Source organism: Molothrus aeneus, chromosome 12 (assembly GCF_037042795.1).
Source record: "Molothrus aeneus isolate 106 chromosome 12, BPBGC_Maene_1.0, whole genome shotgun sequence".
Lineage (NCBI taxonomy): Eukaryota > Metazoa > Chordata > Aves > Passeriformes > Icteridae > Molothrus > Molothrus aeneus.
This window is the reverse complement of record NC_089657.1, coordinates 18472624-18492849: the sequence shown is the minus strand read 5'-3', so window position 1 is coordinate 18492849 and position 20226 is coordinate 18472624. Positions and strand designations below refer to the sequence as shown.

General features: G+C 46.5%; 1 protein-coding gene across 1 annotated transcript in view; it reads right to left on the bottom strand.

Moving 5' to 3' along the window:
- SLC6A1 (solute carrier family 6 member 1) overlaps window positions 1-19228 on the bottom strand; it is a 70476-nt gene extending 51248 nt beyond the window's left edge. The window contains exon 1 of the mRNA XM_066558277.1: window positions 19108-19228. The gene's annotated coding sequence lies outside the window, so the exon portion shown is untranslated. The remainder of the gene's footprint in view (window positions 1-19107) is intronic.
- Window positions 19229-20226: the final 998 nt, after the last annotated feature.

The following is a 20226-nucleotide window of genomic DNA, read 5'->3' as shown; positions in this document are numbered from 1 at the left end:
AGGGCTGATGGAGGCAGGAAGAAGTTCATTTCTTCTGATAATGGAGCAATAAATTCTCTTTCTCTGAAAGATTTGGGTGTCCTGTGGCTGCTATCTGGTGCAAGTCCTTTCTTTAACAAAAATATCTACATAGCATAGTTGCTATTTTAACATTCTGTTATAACTAAAACTATATTTAACACACTACTTAAGAAAATTCATACAGCATAACTTTCTAACACAACACATATAATATTCATTTTAATATTTGCGAAAAGCCAATCATAAAATGTGCATTTTTCACACAAAACAAGTCCTGACCTAAATAATGGATGGGTTTTGTCTGCTGAGGCGTGAGCAGATACTACTCCTCTGCTTTAAGTGAGCAGGCCCAGCGCCAAAGCTATCAATGGAATTATATCTGCTTATGCTGCTGGGAAGTTCTGCTCTTTGCACAGCACTCACTGAGGTGTAAAATGAGGACTTAATGTTACTTGCTTGGACTCATTTCAAAAGCAATTGCTGCACCTGTTCATACCAAGGCACAAAGTTCTTTTATTTTATTGCCAGAGCCCAACACCGCAAAACCTGGATTGAAATAATAACACTGTCTTTTGTATTAATCCACATTTCTTTATTCCTTACTAATAACCTCCTTTCCAAAATGCATTTTGCCCCAAGAAATCAAAATAAAAATCTGTTTCTGCCTATTAGACAATAAGCAATTTCTTGGCTCTCCAGAAGAACAGAAATCTTTCTGTATTGCACAATATTGAGTTGGAACAACACACCCCAGCTCCATGGAGCATCATCTTCCAGGTATTAACCAGGCAAATGGGACTCCTCAAGAATAATGCACATTATAGTTGATTCCATACCCTCTGAGCTCAATAAAATAACAAAACAAGTCGGATTTCTCCACAGAAAAATCTCAGTTCTTATCTGCACGGCACAGATTGAGCAAAGAGTTCTCCCCAGTGATTGAGTCTAAAGCAGCAATGGAGCTGCTCCAAATATCCTGCCAGACTGCAGGGATTGTGCACACGGGGGCCTTGGCTCTGGAAAGCTGTGAAGATCCTCAGCCTCCACTGGGAGCCCGCGTCGCTTTGAAGGAAAATGGAATTTCACTAAAGGGAGAGGATTTTAACCTAAACAAACAAACAGCACACCACGGTATAAAGTTATTACAGTAAGGAGAGAAATCTTCATTGCCCTGTAGCTACAAACATTTGTGTGCCTGGAGGGAACAGAGAAAGTGAGGGATGTGCAGAATTTATTGATTTATTGCCATTTGCCTGTGAGCCAGTGAAATGCAGCCAAACAGCCAAACCCACAGGCTCCTGTATGAGCCTGGTGACCTCCAGAGGCTCTTCCCAAATTTTCTATGAAGTGCACCCTGAATTTTGGAGATGTCCATCACCTCTAATGGTGGCCCAGAGATCCTGGGAGAAGCCAGGCCCATAGAGGCAGCTGCTGTGGATGAAGCTTTCCATAAATCCTCCTACCTTTTAAAATATATCCATTTATTTATTTATAGAGCAAATAGGCTCCAAATACTGTTTCTTCCTGGTGTAAACATTGGCTGAAGTGCCTCCCACCAGGAGAGGCTGCATTCAGATATCCCCAGTTTTGCCCTCCCATCATTCCCATCTTCAAACCAGGGCCTTTATATTTGGTTATCAACACAAGTATCAAAACTCTCCCAATAATCCTGAAGGGATAGCAACACTCAGGGCAAAGCTGGCACGTTGCTGAAGAGGGCAAAACCTTGTCACCCTTCAGCAGGGCCAGTGGTATTTGCAGATTTTCATAGTGCTCTGTTTCTTCAGGTTTGTTCAGGATAAGAGAACTTGTGCAAAATTCACAGCAATTCACTGCCTGCCTCAATGAGGAAGCTGAGGAAAGTTGGGTTCTCTTGAGCTGTGGAAGCACTGGTGGATATCAAGTGATAAAATTAGATAGAGAGAAAAAAACAACTGTGGGCGCATTATTGTTTTAAAACATAAACATTGCAATATCACATAGCAAATATTTAGATGTAATTCAGAATGTGTTGATCAACAATCATCACTGGATTATATTAAAGAGTGGGGCTGAATGTTTCAGAAGTACACACATGTGAATTTCAGTGGGATCGAGGCGTCTGTCTTCCTTAGACTCCTCAGAAAAATTAAAAATCCCTATGCTGACTGATTAATGCCTAGTTTGGGTCAGAAATACCAGCTTTAATTATGTTTTGGTCTAATGGTCAGCTCAGACTAGGGAGGGAAAGATGTGGATGGGGGCAGGAGAGGGGTTACAGCTGCCAAACACATCCACAAATGGCAACACCACTTGTGGATGTGTTTGGCACCATTTTTAAGACCCATGGGACCAGAGCTGGAAGCCTTTTATTAGCCAAGAAATTCCCATTTCTGGGAGTGCTCCCCACAAGACAGCACTGCACCTTGTGTAACTCAGCTGCTGAGCGCAAACCCTGTGTCTGCCTCTCCATCTTTGTTATGCACCACATCCCCCGGGGCTTTCAGCAGCTCTCTGTAGGGCTCATCACAGGAGATGACAAAGTGTCAGCTCCCAGCTCCCCCTGAAGACCTCCCCTCCCTGGGAAGGTGCCAATCCGAGATGCCACAAGCCCAGGCACGCTCGTGTTCTATCACATGTCAGGAGCCAGAAACAACAGCCTGGAGGGTGCCTTTCCCCCCCTCCTCTCCTGTAAACAAAGGAACTCTTTGTTGCTGGAGTATCAGAGCTACAGGAAAGCTGTGAATCCTGACTGCTACACAGAGAACTCCTGCTCCTGCTAAGCACAGCTCCTACAAACAAACCCTGCTGCTGCTGGAGGCATTTATGTGCAAGGCACTTCAGGCACCCTCACACACAGCTCATTCTGGGTATTTCAGAGCGATTCCAGTGATGGGACTTCACTCTGCTTTTAAGGAAGATGCCACCATTACACAAACAAAATACAGAGCCTTGGTTTAAATTGGGTGGAGGTTATTTTAATTTCAATACATTTTAATTTCAATATATATATTTCAATAATATTTTAATTAATGCTTAATTAATTAAATTAATTAAATAAATTTAATTAAATAAATTTAATAAAATTAAATAAGCAATTTTTATTTCTTTATTATACTTAATATATTATTCTATAATTTATTTATTATAAATTATTTAACAATAATTTAATAACATTTAATTTAAATGTTCCAGAACTGGAAGCATTTTGTGGAAGCAGTGGGGACATTAAGTAGCTGGGACTGAATTAAAACTGCAAGGAGAATAAATGGAAGCAACATTCTTTTGTGATTCCCATCCTCCAGAGAGAACAATGACCAATTCAGCCTTCCTGGGGAAAAATAAGGACCTTCCCACACAAAAAGTCACAGCAGCCCAGCTGCCACCCAGTCCACATTTTATGCTCCCCATCACCATCTAAAAGCACAGAACTGCATTGTCCACTGCTGGAAGGGTATCCAGGCCAGTGGAGCTATGGCTTTCTGCAAAGACCCCATTTCTCTCTCTTCCAGCTGCCCAAATTCCACTCCAAGAGCTTCCTCTCATCTCCAGCAGCAGTGTGCAAAGCCTCCATCTTGCAGGCAGGAGAAAAAACTGCTGTGCCACAAACATCCCAGCTCAGAACAGAGCTTAGAACAACCCCTTGCCACCAATTCATACACAAACACAGCAAATGCCTTTACAAAAATAATAAACAGGCAAAGCATTGTGATCCTAACCAGCCTAAGGCAGCAGGAAAGCCAAGGGGATGTGGCAGATCCACAGACTGGCTTCCCACAGAAACCACCCCAGAAAATCAGGGATAGCACAAGCCCACAGAATGGATGGCACCCATGGAAATGCCCTTCCAGCAGCCCTGATAACAGAAGGAGCTGCAGACAGACGTTTCTATTTCTTTCACACACGAGGCAGGCGGTCACGGGGGCCAGGTGCCGAGCACAGTAATCTCTCCTGTCCCAGAGCTGCTTCTTAAACAACAATTCTTAGGGGTTTTACTCTTTGCCTGGCTTGGTTGGGGTTTTTCAGGTGGTTAAAGCATTCTGCACAGTTTTTTGGGGTTTTTTTTGCTTGTTTATGCTCCTAATCCAGAAGCAAGCATTGAGCAGACTGAGGTGTTGCAAGTTGAGGTTGTTCTGTGCTGCTGTTCCAACTCTTGAGCTGCAAACTCTTCTCTTGGACCCAGCTCCCAGACCCTGCATGTGCTGGGGAGGGATGGATTGAGTGCAGCAGAACTTCTTGTTGCCAAAAATTAGCAGACCAAGTGGAATAAAATGGTGCATGAGGGGCAAAATTGCCCAGGCTTTGGCTCCTTGGCCATTCTTTCATCCCAAAGGATGCAAGAGGGAGCAACTGCTCCTCCAGGAGCAAGCAGCAAATATTTCTGCACTGCTGCTGCCAAGAGCCTCCTGTGAGCAGCCAGGGCAGGCAGGGAGGGTGGCCTTGATGGTTCCCATCTGCTTCCCAGGGAGGATAATTCTGAGCTCCCTCACTGGGGCCATTCCTGTGCAGAGTTCATGATTCCTGTGCCTTCTGTCCCCAAGGGAAGTGCTACTGACACATCTCTGGGCACTTACAGCAATTCTCCCTCAGTCTGCACACCTTGGTCACCCCCAGGAAGAAACCTGACCAGAAACCTGCTCAGAAACCTGCCCACTTTTATTCTGCTTGCTTTACTCTCTGTTTATCCTCACCAGTGTGGTTTTCAGATGGAGGAAGCAGCTAATTTTGACATGAGCTCAATTGTGGCCAAAATTAAGCTACACAAGCTTTGGAGAGAGTCAGAATACAAAGAATTTCATACAACATCTGTAAAAAGGCAGATTATTGCCCTGCCCCTCCATCTCACCTCTAACATCAGCACATCTATAAATGAAAATAATTCACCTGTGGCCACAACACACCTGGATTTTAACCACCAGGTACTCACATATTTACCTGCCATGCCTCAGGCACCTCTCAGCAATCCTTTTTTTAAGCTCTGAAGCAAATCCCCACACAAGCAGCTCTGTCCTTGCAATGCAATTCTGTTGAGGTTTTCTACAACTTCAAAAATAGTGGCCAAATGAAAATGTAGCGGTGTCATGACAGGCAAAGCAATCTCTTGAGGGGTTTGCTCAGCAAGTGTGTGTTCCTTAAAATAAAACAGCTTTTGTGTTGCTCAGAAGACAAGGCAGCAAGTTCTTACATAAAGAACAAAAGAAACTAAATGGGGTTGCCTTTCTACCACTGTCAGTGCTGGCACAGATGTGAGCTGAACATAATAGTGTGCACGGTTTTATTTAAAATAGACTTTAAAAAATTATCCAGGAAATTTTGGGACATATTTAAAGGCCTATTTAAGCATTTTCCAGGTGCATATTTGTCTGTTACTAAACCATTTTGTTAAGATATACAGGCTCCTGTAAAATAAAAGACATTCTTGGAGAATTCTCATTTGAACCTTCCCCAAGATATTACCTCCATCAGTTAGCCATTTATTTTTATGTAATCTGCATAAAGACAGGAGCAGGCTCTCATGCTGCAGCTCAATTTTCCATATGACAAAGGTATAAAGCTGTAATAAATCCCAGCAGTCACAGCTCAGCTCCCTTCTGTGGGAGGAATCACACTGAGACAAATCCAAATGTTCCACGGCCTCTCCAAATTGCTTTCTATGGATGTCCTTGAGCACCTCCACTTCTTTATTATTTCCATCAAACCCAATTTCCACTGGGACTACCCCAGCAGTTGATCATCACTCTATAAACCTGTCAAGTGCCTTGGAGACCCCTGGCAACAGCTTTTGTCACTCCAGTGCCTCCTTGGAAACTCTTGTTGTGTAAAAGCAGAGCCATCCTCCTGCTCAGGGGAAATTGATATCCTCAGAGTTGCTGAACGCAAATGTGGGGAAGAATCTTCCCCACAGCCCTGCCTGGGTTTGGGAAGCACAGCCATCCATGAAGATGCAATCCTACCACGCCTCCATGCAAAGCTGCCTCCTCTGGAAGGCTGCTGGGAGCACTTCAAAGGGAATTCTGAGTGATAAACCACAGCCAGCCCCCTTTGGTGGAGTTTGGGATCCAGCAAAACCCTCCCTGTGCTCCTCAGGGGAGGGACCAGGGTGCCAGGGCCAGATTCACAAGCAGGGCAAACTCCTGTTGGTTTATTCAAGCCCTTTCCTGTTGCCATCTTACTGCAGGGGTTCCATGCTGTTGTCTCCTTATCACAAAGGTTTCACCTTCTTGGTGTTTCTCATGGGCACCTCCTCAGAGCACTGACTCTTTCTTCTCCACAAAGCAGCCACTGACTCCAGTTCCCCTCTCAACACCACCCCACCTTTTATAGCATCTTCACCTCATTGCTCACAGCTGTGGCCTGGCAAAGTCAGGCCTGGTCCCAATCTTTGATAATTGGCCCAGCTGCAGCTCCTTAGGGGTAAGATGACTTTCTACACTATCTTTATTTTCTTATATTCTATCCCCCCCACAACAAACTGCTTGTTCCATCCAAAATCCAGCTCGGGGATGGAGCCTGTGGCACTGGATGTGATTGTCACTCAAGGGCACAGCCCAGCACGGGGTCCTGTTGTGCCTCAGCTCATGGATCCAGCTGTCCAGATCCCTCTGCAGAGCTCCCTGTCCTCTGGTAGATGCACATCCTACCCAGCCTGGTGTGATCCCAGAACTGACTGAAGGTGCCCTCAAGCTGTTGCCACCTTACTGCAGGGGTTCCATGCTGTTGTTTCCTTATCACAAAGGTTTCACACCTGCTTGGTGTTTCTCATGGGCAGCTCCTCACAGCACTGACTCTTTCTTCTCCACAAAGCAGCCACTGACTCCAGTTCCCCTCTCAACACCACCCCACCTTTTATAGCATCTTCGTCTCATTGCTCACAGCTGTGGCCTGGTAAAGTCAGACCTGCTCCCAATCTTTGATAATTAACCCAGCTGCAGCTCCTTAGGGGTAAGATGACTTTCTACACTATATTTTCTTATATTCTATCCCCCTACACTTTCCAAGGTACACACTTGGCTCCCTTCCCTGCTGTTTTCCCCAGAAATATTCCTTCTTATTCCCCTCTCAACACCACAGGCTGATCATTGGGACAATTTTGTGCTCAAGCCAGCAAGCAGAGCTTTTGTGGGTTTGGGGAGGGGGCAGCAGCCACATTTTTTCTCACATCTGCTCTCCTAAAAACTTGGCCAGCCACAGGGAGGTAATTTACTTTATAATCCCAGTTTTAGTGCAGTGAATAGGGGGGGATTACAGAATGCTGTGCACCACACCCCAGTGAGAGGAATAGTGGATTTGTCTTTCCAAACCAGCTGTGGGTCTGCTGGTAGATAAAACCAGCACTGGGAGATAAAAGAAACAATGGGAAGAATTCCCTGATTTATGAATGGAAAAAGATATTTGCTTTTACAAATAAACTTTAGGTTTGCTGATAAATGAAATTAGACATTAAGAGATGAAAGAAACAATGGGGAAGAAAAACCCCTAAATTCCATAAGAATTAAAAGTGAAAAGGGAGGGTTATACATTAGAGGGAAATCTCTGGTATCAGGTGTTTTGGGAAGTCTGAACCTCTCAAGTACCTCAGAAATACGGAAAGAGAGAAGGGAAATGGGGATAAAATGGAGGCTGTGTCCTCCAAAAATGTGAGAGAGCCCAGGGGATGCCCCATGGCCTCTCCCTTATTCAAATAAAGCCAGAAAGGACTCCTCTGTCTCCTTTTGGACATAAACCTCTGGTGTTTGTGGGTTCATTTTCCTAACTCCAGGAAGGAGCAGTGGCTCTCAGGGCAGAGGAGTTCAGCCAAGAGAGGTCACTGAGGGGTCAGGTGGGGTCAGGGGAGCATTTGGGTGGTTTTCCATGGAACAGCAGCACCAGATTCCCTGACTTTCACGTGGCTTTGGGATTTATCCCCTCAAAGTCTACTTTGTCAGAAAAATGGCAGGTGAAAAATCACAGTGTAAACACAGCCCCTGGTTTTATCAAATGTAGCACCATTTTGGTATGGGAAATTTCTGGGTGCAGAGCAATAGGTTGACAGACATCAACCCCATAAAACCCCATAAAACCTCACAAAACCCCACAGGCACACAGCCAGGCTGCTGTGCGTGGTTGTAGACATTTCTGCTTGCCCCCACAGTTAAAGCTGAGCTTTCTTTGAGATGCTGCTTGCCCAGGACTGCCCAGACAGCCCAAGAAGAAAGGAGTGACACTCAATGGCTGTGCCACTGCTGCAGGTTGGCTCAGAACGACATTGTCACCTCGTTATGGTGACAAACCACTCCCAGCTGGGTGCACAGCACAGGCCAGAGCAAAATCTCCAGCTGACATTCAGGCTGTTCACTTGGAACTGAGCTGAAGAGCTCCATAACCCCAGAAATCATCTTAACCACTGCCAGGGGAGGGCAGGAGAGGGGGGGGACGTGGAGTACACACATTTTCACACACACACACAAATGGTGCTGGGGTGTGGATCTGTGCATTTACAGGCAGAGCTGGCCAGCTGATCCCTGGCAGCTGGCAGAGATCCCAATCCTGGTGTGCACAGCAGCTGCACCTGGAGGGATGGGTCACAGGGCATGGGAGGTTTCACTCAGGCAGAAGTCTTACTGATATCTAAAGCCATGCCCTAATGTCCAAGTTCATTAATTAGTTCACCCCCTAAATCCAACATGGATTTTGTTTCTAAAAAAGACTAAGATTTTCACCTGCAAAATTATTACATAAACACAGAAAACATTAAAACATTACCAAAAAAACCCCAAAAATCCCAACTAACAAATAAAAAAACAACTCTTAATGGCTTTAATGAAACGTACCAAATTCCTCTAGTGTGTTTAGGTGCTTTAATATATAACTTTCGGTACATTACAGAGCAGGTGTCCTGGTTATCAAAAGATGTCTTAAATGATACCCCAGTTTGTTCTGGCTGTACGAAAACCCCAGAAATCCAGAGGAGCTGATCCCTTACAATCAGGTTTTGGAATTGGCAATAAAACTGGGAGCTCTGCTGGGATGTGGTGGCAGGATTCAAAGCCAAACCCAGCAGGAGAGAATAAACTGAATGGCTCTCTGAGCACCACATTGGACATGACCTGTGCTGAAGAACAAAGTCACACAAACCTGCAAATCGTGCCCAGAGGGCACAACAGCCTAGAATTTCTAAATCTGTCCTCCCAGACACATTTCTGACAAATAACACCTCAGATATTTTTAAAGTTCACCATCTCTGCCTCAAGATAAGCATCTTATTAGAGCTGCCACAGAAATTCACATTTCCTAAAGGTCCAGTACTTTTAAGGCTGATCCAGACAACACCAGGAGGTCCAAAGAGCACAAGGCAGGTATGAAAGAATTCAGATCATTTCCCAAAACCTGCTAAGGTCCATAATTACACATTTTCTCTAACAGGTGGCCAATTGCCAGCAATCCTGCTGAAGGTAAGCAAGAGTTTGTGGCATCACCCATCCTGGAGGGGGAAACATGAGAAGGACAGGAATTTAATTTGCATTACCTCATCTGCACAATCCTCCCATGCAACAGTGGGCCCAGATGCCTCTTGCCAAGCAGAGAAAGCACTGAGGAAGTTTTGCTGGTTTTTGTTACTGAGGAGCTGGGCTAGAGGAGCAATAATTAGAGTTTCTTTGTCGTTTCAGGAGCCAGAACTTCAGGCTGCAAAATTACAGCAGACCCAGTCCTGCTTCATGCATTTTTATGCAAGAATTCCAACCTCACCTAAAAAACAGGACCAAGTGTGGTCCTCCTCCCAGAGAATTCCTCCAAGTTAAAACCTTCATGTTTTACCTTCCCCCAAATGAAAACCTTCGTGTTTTACCTTGCCCCAAATGAAAACCTTCATGTTTTACTTTCCCCCAAATAAAAAACTTTATGTTTTACTTTCCCCAAATAGAAACCTTCATGTTTTAGTTTCCTCCAAATAAAAACCTTCATGTTTTACTTTCCCCCAAGTTAAACCCTTCATTTTTTACCTTGCTCCAGCTTGGGGAAATGGCCAATACTGCCATAGTAACAACAATAACAGTAACAACAACAACAACAACAACAATAATAATAATAATAATAATAATGATGTTTGGCTGCCAATGAGTTGATGTTTCTTAATCCCCCAATTTTGCACAGCTCTGTCACTAATTAGACTCGTCCTTGACAAGCTGGGACAAAAATGAACTTTTCAGTGCTACCATGAATGGATGCAGAGGGGAACTGTGCAGGTGGCCAGGTGAAAACCACCACAAGAAACATTACACAGGTGAAAGTTCAGCTTCAGGGGTGTTTTATTGTCCCTTTCATTCAGGGCACTGCCCTGGAGCACCTCAGATCCAAGTCTTTATTAACTCCAGCTCAACACCCTGGAGCTCCCCAAGGAAAGGCTGTGACCCTGATAATTCTGCCCAGGAATTCCTGCTCTTCCTTCTCCCATGCCATGGAAAAGCCAGCTCTGCTCACAGGAGGAAACTCTCCCTGGCCCCAGCCCAGCTGATGAGCAGCTCTGCCTCACCAGGTGCAACCCCCAGCAAAGCCCAGCGCTCCCAAGGAATGCAGGGGAGCTCAAATCAATATTCAGCACAGATCCCTGCACCACAGCACTCCCATTATCTTGTGTGGCACATGCACTGTTCCCATGGCAACCAGCATCCTTCATCCTGCTCCATTATTTGGGCAGTTTGAGGCTCTCAGAATCTCTGGTGCCCAAGCCACGGCTCAGAGCTACTTTGTGCTAATCAGCCTCAAGAACAGACATGAGAAGAAAAGAAGAAAATGCAGCAAAGTCTGGTTTTTCTAATCTATGGAAAGCAAGAAGTGGCATGGGAAATAGAGCTCCAGCAGCTGAGGGGAAGGGACTCTTATGTAACCACCTTCATTAGGCGAGACTAACGTGCTGCAAATCCACTTCAGCCTTTCATTGCCACACACTGAACAGCCTGCCCTGGCAGGTTCCTCACCAGGAGCAGCTTTGTAATAGGTGTTAGGAAATCAAATCTCCCTGCACATCTATTGTAACATTAGTGCCTCTATAATTGATATCACACAGGTCTTTATTTTGAAAAAGGGCTCAGCTTGTAAGCACCAGCAGCATGGTCCAGGAAAATAATTTGATTTTGACCTTTTCATGATGTCTGCTATTAGAGTTTTAAAGGGCTATTATCAAAATCTATAATCTTTATAGTATAATCTATATTTGCTTGATATAAACTGTCCCTAGATACCTTAAGCAAGCTCCATCAATAACACCATTCCTTTTTTTTTTTTTGGGCATTTAAGCATTTCCACATCAAAGCATTACAGCAACCTCATTATGCTCTGCACAGCTTAATACAAAGTTCCTCTTAGTCACCAACCAGGGAATTTCAGGCAGAAAATAAATAACCTCATTTATTAAAGAGACCCTTGAAAAATCATCCCTAAGTTGCCAGCCTGGGGTTTATCCCTGGGAAATACACATGGGTCAGTAGGAACACACACAAATGCTTTGAAGTTGGAGGATTTGAAGGCTCCTAAAAAGAAATGTTGAAATAAATAAATAAGGAACTATGCCAGAAAATGTCCTTACAAGTGACAGAGGAGACTGACAAGCTGCTGAATTAAGCTGAGCTTAAATGTGCTCAGCACCTGTTGGGAGGAGCAGGGATTCTCTGAGTGTCCTGAGCAGCATCTCTGACAGCCACATTCCCTGCCAGGGCAGCTCTGGGGTCTTCTGGAGGTGAGCAAGGTCAAAACCAAGGTCAGCCATGCCCACTGGGGATGGAGGGAATCAGCAGTGCCCCTCTCAGCGCCCCATCCCTCCCCAGGCAGCACCAAAGCCCCGTTTCCTGCTTTCTCTTGGGTTCAAACAGTGCAGCAACAGGGCTGGTGAGGTGGGGGCCACCCTCACCTCCTCCCCAGCCCCACAATAAGCATTCCAGCCCAAGCAGAGTCCAGGAGGGCCCAGGCAGGCCCTGCTCCCCCAGGCTGGAGAGCTGACATCGCGCTCTGCACACGATTTCAAACAGAAACAATAAACACTGAAAAGAAGACCCAAAAAAAGCCCTTTTACCACTGGCTTGTGAATGTGCCAAGCACTGAGGGGAAGCAAGAGCAACATGAGAGGTCTGAGCTGCTGGCAGGGGTCGTGTCTTGTGGGAACCCAGGGCATCCCTCTGGCTGTCCAGGATGGCCAGGACCCTGCCAGGGGGCTCAGAGACCCTGGCACAGAGCCCAAAGCACCTGGGGGTTTGATTGTGACCCATGGAGCAAATTACCAACCTTAGATGAAGACCAGCAAGCCACAACAGTTTAGGTAGAATAACAGTGAAGTTATCACAGGGTGGAAAAGTAGATTTTGGGGTTTTGGTATGGGGGTTCAAGGGGCAAGATGGAGGGATCTGGGTGTGTCCAGCCTTTCTCCTTCTTCTTCTTGGCCTCCATCTTCTGCTGTGATGGTGGCACTTTGGCATTGGTTTAGAGTAGAAGCTCACTGTCTAACATGGGTGACAGGTATTGGGAAGTTATTGTAAATATTGTACAGGTAGTTTTTAGTATAAAGACACAACAGCACCCTGGGGGCAGGCAGAGTGCCTGGAACTGTCCTGCTGGATGGACCTCAGCAGAGCAGGAGAAAGAATTTTATAGATAAGAAATAATAAACAACCTTGAGACCGAGAAATGAAGAGCTCCAACTCATCCTTCAAGTGCTCAGGCTGGGAAAAGAGAATTTCTAACTTTTCTCGGGGTCACTCTGACAAGCTGAAGATCCCAGCAGTGTCTGGGTGCAGGGCACAGCCCCAGAGCCTGGTGCCCCCAGCCCAGGCTGACCCACTGCCTCCCCTGCCCTGTGCAGCTGGCTGAGCCCAGCTCAGGGCAGCAGAGAGAGCCCTGATCCCCACGCAGGATGGAGCTGCCCTGAGATTCCAGGGGTTTCACTCTGCTGCTCCTCAGCCCTGGCACGGATTTGGAATTCTGCTCGTGTTCGACAGCCAGTGAAATCAATGGAATTAAATCCAGCCCATTTGTACCATTTAAGCCCACAGAGAAGTTTAACATATTTAATCATATAGCTTCCTTCCATTCAATAATTTGCCAGAGGAAAAGGCATGGAATTTTCCATCCACACTTTCCCTTTGGAACGTGCATCACAAGCGTGCACGGCTCCATTTTTCCTGCTGGTGGGATGGAGAAACTCTGTTGGTGACCCAGGAATGCTCAAACTGCTCTCCCTTTTTGTGTGCTCCAACCCGGGGGTGGCTGTTTCCTTCCAGGCTCTGTGTCACCCTTCTTTAAGTGACCAGCAAGGGATGCTAAAATGGGAATAAAGTGGGATTGGGAGGTGAAGGCAGCAGCACATGCAGCTGAGGAAGATGATTGTTTTACCCTGAAGCCCATCTGCTAAGCCAGAGAGGATCCAGCAGACAAGAGCAGCAGGATCCTTGAGGAATGATCTCTTTTTTCAGAGATGTTCAAACGCCGTTCAAATAATCCCAGTTAATTTTAATTTCGGAAGGTTAGATAGTCCTCAGAATTTTCTCTAATTGCATATTCCTCAGAATAGACTCCTCTGCTTGCTCTGTAATCAGATCATAATTAAAGCATCTGTGTCGTTTTATCCATCCCTTCCTGCTATTTGTAACATTTACAGAAGGCAACAAAGATGCAGAATGCAAAATTTCCAGCGCGCCGAGGCTGGGCAGCAGCAGTGCAATGATGGGGATTGGTGCTGCTGTGAGAGCCTGAGCATCTCCTCATCTCCTTAGGCTTTCCTTGGCCTTTCCAAGCAGCCAAGGAGGAGAAGAGCACCAAACAGTGCCCTGTTGTGGTTGTGGCCACCACTGGAGGCTGTGTTTCATTCCTGGGATCCTCGTTTGTAACCAGCTGCCTCCTTCCATCCCAGCCCCTCTGGGCAGACTGGCCTTGGGCAGGCAGAAGGGCTGGAATGAAGGGAGGTGTTACACAGCAATATCACCTTGGCAGAAATGAGGATTTTCTCTTTGGGCAGTTGTTAGATGAGTCTCCGCTCACCCAGGAAAAAAATGAGTCTCCAGATGAGCCTCCACTGCTTTCCAGCCAGGAAAAAAACCCCAGACCAAAGCAACCTACAGCAAAGTAGTTCCATGGGCTTTATCACAGAATTCAGAGTAACTAATTTGTCACTGTCATATTTTCTGAAAATTCCCTTTGCCAGGATTTCTTCTCCTGAGAAGCTGAGAAGCCTCAGAGAGGAATGAAAACAACAATTATCTGATTGCTGCTCCTGTGTTTGCTGCTCTGGAATGTGGCTTGGACATTGTTCACCAACAGGTGAATGTTTGATTGGTTCCATCTGAATTGTTTTTAATTAATGGCCAATCACAGCCTGGCTGTGTCATACTCTGAGGAGTCAGTCACGAGTTTTTATTATTCATTCTTGTCAAACCTTCTGATGTATCCTTCTCTTTCTTTAGTATAGTTTTAATATAGCATTAATATAATATATAATATAATATGATATAATATAATATAATAATAAATAAGCCTTCTAAGAACATGGAGACAGATTCCTCATCTCTCCCCTCGTCCTGGGGACCTAACAAACTCAACACTAATTGGATTATTGGTGGTACCCTTTGCCTTCCAGAGCATCATAGAAATCACATTTCAGACGAGAAATGTTTCCATAAACTTTTCATCCACTGCTGTGGAGTGATGAGCAAACCTCTCTGGGAAAAGAGTTTGCAGTTTGAGTTTTGTCTGCTTTATTTCAGAAAGACAGGGAGAAAAGAATCAGAATTCCTTGCACAAGCAGAGTTCAGGCTCAACCAGGGATAATTTCCTTAAGAATTTGTAGTTTGTATTAAAAGGAATACATTCACTGGTAAATGAAAGCATCTATTTTTCAAAAGAAAATTTTGTGATGTATTTATGCACCACTAACATGGCTTTTTCTTCCATCCTAGATTTTAGTCTTGTTACACAATTTTGTAACGCTACAGAATGAACCTCAGCTGTGTAGGCATCACTTGATAAACTCCTGATTACAACTGGTATAAAAAGTACTGATTTCTCACTGAATGTTTTTCATTGCAACATCATTCTAGTGAAACATTCAAATAATTGTCATTTTTCACAGAAAAGATTCCATTTACACAAAGGTTACTCTAAGCACTTCAGACTGAAATCAGCACTGAGTTTGCTCTCAGCACCACTTTCCTTCCAAAACATAATTTGTAGATAAAGATCAAAACTGGAAAAAAATAAAAATTTTCCATCTTAACAATTCACTGTAGGAATCATTTTTAAAGAACTTCTATTTTTGGACAACAAAACCTTTCAAAACCATCTCTGAGTGGAAAATAAATTTTGGAAAATTTAATACCTCAGTTTGCCTAATTGAAGTCTTAAATAGAATTTTCATAGCTACTGGATAATGTTAGCTATGATATCTGGGGTGATTTTATTAATTTTAGGGGGTGTTTTATTTCATTGGTGTTGGTGCAGATCACTGGGATTGCTGCAGATCATTGGAATGGGATTACTGCAGATCACTGAGATTGTTGCAGATCATTGGGATTGCTGTAGATTCCTGGGATTATGAATTATTTTACTTCCTAGTTTATAAGGGACAAACCCTGTCCATGTTCTGTCACTTTTCTGCATCAATAAATATCCAGCTGTAGATTAATTCACTTGTCACACTACACATCTCAAATATCCAGCTGCCAGCCTTGCCCTTATAAAAGGCCCACACAGGTGAAGCTGTTATTGATATTATTTTCCCCTTAAAGATCTACATTTAAAAAGCAGAAAAGTGAATCCAGTGACCCAGTTGGTGCCTGGTTCCATCCCCACACAGAGCTGAGGACGGGAGCAGAAGTTGGGGCTGAAACGCTGGCTCTCCTCACCCTGCCAGCCACAGGGCTGGAACCAGGGGGACAAAACAGCTCAGCTGGGGTCTGAAGCACATTGATTGTGGTTTAAAAACCTAAAGGTTTAATTTCTCATTGCTATTGGCACAAGCAGAGACTCAGCTGCCTGCTCTGAGCTCTGCAGGAGCTGAGTGTGTGTGTGTGTGTGTGTGTGTGTGTGAGCTCTGTTCCCCTCTGTCACCTGCTCAGAGAGCTCAGGGATGCTGCAGCAGCATCACCCCTGCCCTGCCAGCTCTGGGGAGCTCTGCTTTATGTAACCAAATGTGGCAGCACATCCAAAGCACAACCATGCAAATGTCACAGCTGACCCTCCAACGTGCACTTGCAAGGCACAGATTTATCCCCAAGTCCAAACTCATTTCTCGTCTCCAACGTTCAAGGCAGGCATGAGTTAGAAGAGATCATGGTAAGTAGAAAATCCTAAGATAACTTGAAAAGAAATTGTCACCAAGGATTCTCTTCAGAGATAATATTGTTTTTCCAAATCACTTGTTCGTAGTTGAGTCATCCCAGAAAGAATCTAAAGCTTGTGGAAATTTGTCACTGCGTGTAGTACGAGGAGTGCAGAACTCTTGCAGATTATTTAGAAATTTCCTTTTTGCATCTGGAGCTTGGATTGCACTTACAGGGTGAATAGATTCAAACACACAGCCAAAAACATCTTCCCCCACTGCCTTCCCACCCCTCATGTTCAATTACTACTCTGTTAGACTTAACAGTGCCACCAACACTGCAGCTCTGGAGCAGGGATGAAATCAGAAATCAGTGCCTTCAGTAAATACATTAACACCAACTCATCCACGCCAACAAATCATTGTTTACTTCTGAAATAGGTTTTAGCAGCCCACGGTATTTATCAATCAAGTGAGGCTGGGCTGTGCAGCCTCTGAATGTTCTGAGAGGGGCTCAGCTTTTCACTTTACCAAACACAACCACACGTTCCACAAAACAAATGGAAATTGCTTTCCTTTTTCCCTTTTCTCCAAGGAAGGTTTGCACACCTGACATATCCACTGCCCTGTCTGGACTCTTTCAAACTCGCTGTCTGTGGAGAAATGGAGAAATTCATGATCACAAAGCTGTGGAGGAGGAAAACACCTAAAATTCACGCAGACCGTGCTCATGTGGACACACACCATGCAAACCAGCTGTGACAACCAGCAGACCCTGCTGATCATCAGCAAATGACACCAGTTGTGCCTTTAACCTCAGAAGGAACCAAGCCCATCAATTCTGCACACGTTCCATACACTTTAAAGATTTAAAACTCTCTTACAAGGAGTTCCCTGTGATGGCAGTGTTGCTGTTAAAATCTTTCAAACTTACCAATTATGCTGCCTAATTAGAAAGAGAAATAAATTCTGAGCTGTCTTCAGAACCGTTCAGTACCATTCTTAACATGGCAATTCCTGACAGATTTCATGCATTTACCATTAGAATCGCAATTTATTTTGGCAGCTGAAACAGCTCCTGTTTTCTCTGTGCCCCCTGCAGCACCTATAGCACTCTGCCTCACACACATTAAGTGATTTGATCCTCTCTGAAACCCGAGCCACTTTCACACCTGCACGCAAATTTAGTAACCCCGAGTTTTAAATCACTGCCCTCCATATCCAGAACTCCACATTTGAAACACAAGCTGCCAAGTTCCTCAGCTTTTGAAAGGACCAGGAGCAGCCACTGTCCCTTTAATGTTCCACCTCGTCTCCAAAAGAAACGTCTTTTTACTAGAGCTCAGTGTGATTCATTGGAATTTGCCAGGCAGGTCAGGAAATCCCCTGAAGCAGAGGAAGAATATTAAAGAGATGGGACATGTATATCAAATCTCATTACTGTTCTCTTCTGAGACTCAATCAGGTGAAAGGATGTGATGATGTCATTATGACATCATTGACTTTGGGATTAGCAATTCAGAGCTACTTAGCAACCAAAGCTGTCCAATACAGAAGTAAGAGATCCAGTGGAAGATGTTATCATCTGACCCACTTACTGCAAGATAAATATTTGTCAATGCTGGTTTCGAGACTTTATAAGAGATGCAAAAACTTACGAACAGCCTGGTTTCAAGTGCAGAATATTTGAAATAAAACGTCCCCTCTGAATCTTTTCCATTTATATCCAAGTGTGTTCTTTACCCCATAACAGCTCATATCCATGTTCCCTCTCAGTCGTCTTCTTCCTCACCTTCCCATAAATCTAAACCCTAAAAATGCACAAAGAAAAACCTTCTGCTAAACAGATTATTGTTATTTGAAGAACTACAAGCTCTATCAGAAACTCAAACCTTGCATAGTCAAGGGAGACTAATATAATTGCATCAAAATGCAAGCTTGGAAAGCATGCTTATTTCATTAAAGTAAGCTGAAAAGATCCAGTTGATGAACTCCGGTATCCGTCAGAAATTCCAACCAAAATAAAAAGGAAAAAGCTTTGTGCATGAAAAAAGAATTGGTCACGCTACTTCTGTGGCTATTTCTGGGACCTGAAAGGGTTTGATGCCCGGAATCTATGGCTGACCTGATTTTCTTTAAAGTTCACTCGTCTCCGTTGAAAATACAGTTTTAAACGAGTTCTAAAGCAACCGAGCGAAGCTCTCCGATGCATTGAAATTCAAACTAAAGCTTTAAATCCATTCCCAAGAAGCCAGAGACGGAGCGCGGGGCTGACACTTGGCGCTCCCGCAGCCGCGCTCCGCCACGGGCGAGCGGAGCATCGCCACGCGTTTGGGGAGCAAACGAAAGAAAATCAGCCACTCCGCCTGCTGCAAAGAACTTTTATTATCGGGGCGAGGCCGCTCCTGCTTTCCACGGCTCCGAGATGCCCGCGGTGCCGGGAGCGCCCGCGGAGCCCCGGAGCCCGCACGGAGCGCGCAGGGAGCGGCGGAGGCTCCGCGGAGCCCGGCACGGCTCGGGGAGCCCCGGAGCGCCGGCTCGGAGCCTCCCCGAGCTCCGGCAGCCGGCAACAGGCGGCAGCTCCCGGCCATCGCCGCTCCCCGCGGGGCTCCGCCGCCCTGCGAGGAGACGCCGGCTCAGCCTCCATCCCCCGGGGGCTGCCGCGTCCCCCTCTGCGCCCCGGCAGCATCCCCGCATTCCACAGCATCTCTGCATCCTGCAGCATCCCACAGCATCCCTGCATCCCGCAGCATCCCCGCATCCCGGGCGCGTTTCCCCCGCGGGGCTCGGGCTCGGGTTGAACCCCGCGGTCACAGCGCACAGCCTACCTGCCGCCGAGGCCGAGGAGGAGGAGGAGCAGGAGGAGGAAGAGGAGCTGGAGGTGCCGCTGCCGCCGCCGCCGCCCGTCCCGAGCCACCGGCGCTGCCCTCCCCGAGCGATATTAATGTTCATTTAAAGCTCGGCGCCCGCCGCTCCGCCGCGCCCTCCCCGCACGGGCTGGGGGCCGGGCCCGCACCGCCCCCGCCCGCCCCCGGACCGCCCCTCGGCACCCGCGGGTCCCCCCGGGGCTGCCAGACCCCTCTCGGGACCGACGGGTTCCCTCGGGCCTGATGGATCCCCCTCCGGGCCGGCGGGTCCCCTCGGGAGTGGCAGATCCTCCTTGGGGCTGATGGATGCCCTTGGGGCCAGCAGATGCCCCTCGGGGCTGATGGATCCTTTCGGTACCGACAGGTCCCCCAGGGCTGATGGATCCTTTCGGTACCGACAGGTCCCCTGGGGCTGATGGATCCCCCTCCATCAGGGGGGGCTGGGGGTCCCCTCGGGAATGGCAGGTTCTCCTTGGGGCTGATGGATGCCCTTGGGGCCAGCAGATGCCCCTCGGGGCTGGCAGACTCCCCTCAGGGTTGGCGGGTCCCCTCAGGAGTGGCAGATCCTCCTTGGGGTTGATGGATGCCCTTGGGGCCGATGGATGCCCTTGGGGCCAGCAGATGCCGATGCTGATGGATCCTTTCTGGGCCGGCAGGTCCCCTCGGGGCTGATGGATCCCCCTCAGTACCAACAGGTCCCCTCAGGATTGATGGGTCCCCCTCCGGCCTGAGGGGACCCCCGGGAGTGGCAGATGCCCCTCCAGGCTGCTGGATCCTTTCAGTCCCCTCGGGCAGGCTGACCCCGTGTCGCAGGGCCGGGTGACACCTGTGAGCAGCTCACCCCGGGCAGACCCAAGGCAGGGATCTGGTGCCCTCAGCTGGTTCCCCCCCAGCCCTGGTGAACCAAAGTTGACCAGAGAAGTTGAGAATGGCCAGTCTGGGGAGCTGCTGGAGGCTCAGAGCTCTCTGACCAGGTCTGGGTCACCAGTGTGGGATTTATTTCATACAGGAATGCCTAGAAGTGTGTTTTGAACCTATAGAGACACAGATGTGTTCCTGAGCGTCCTCAAAAATGTGGCC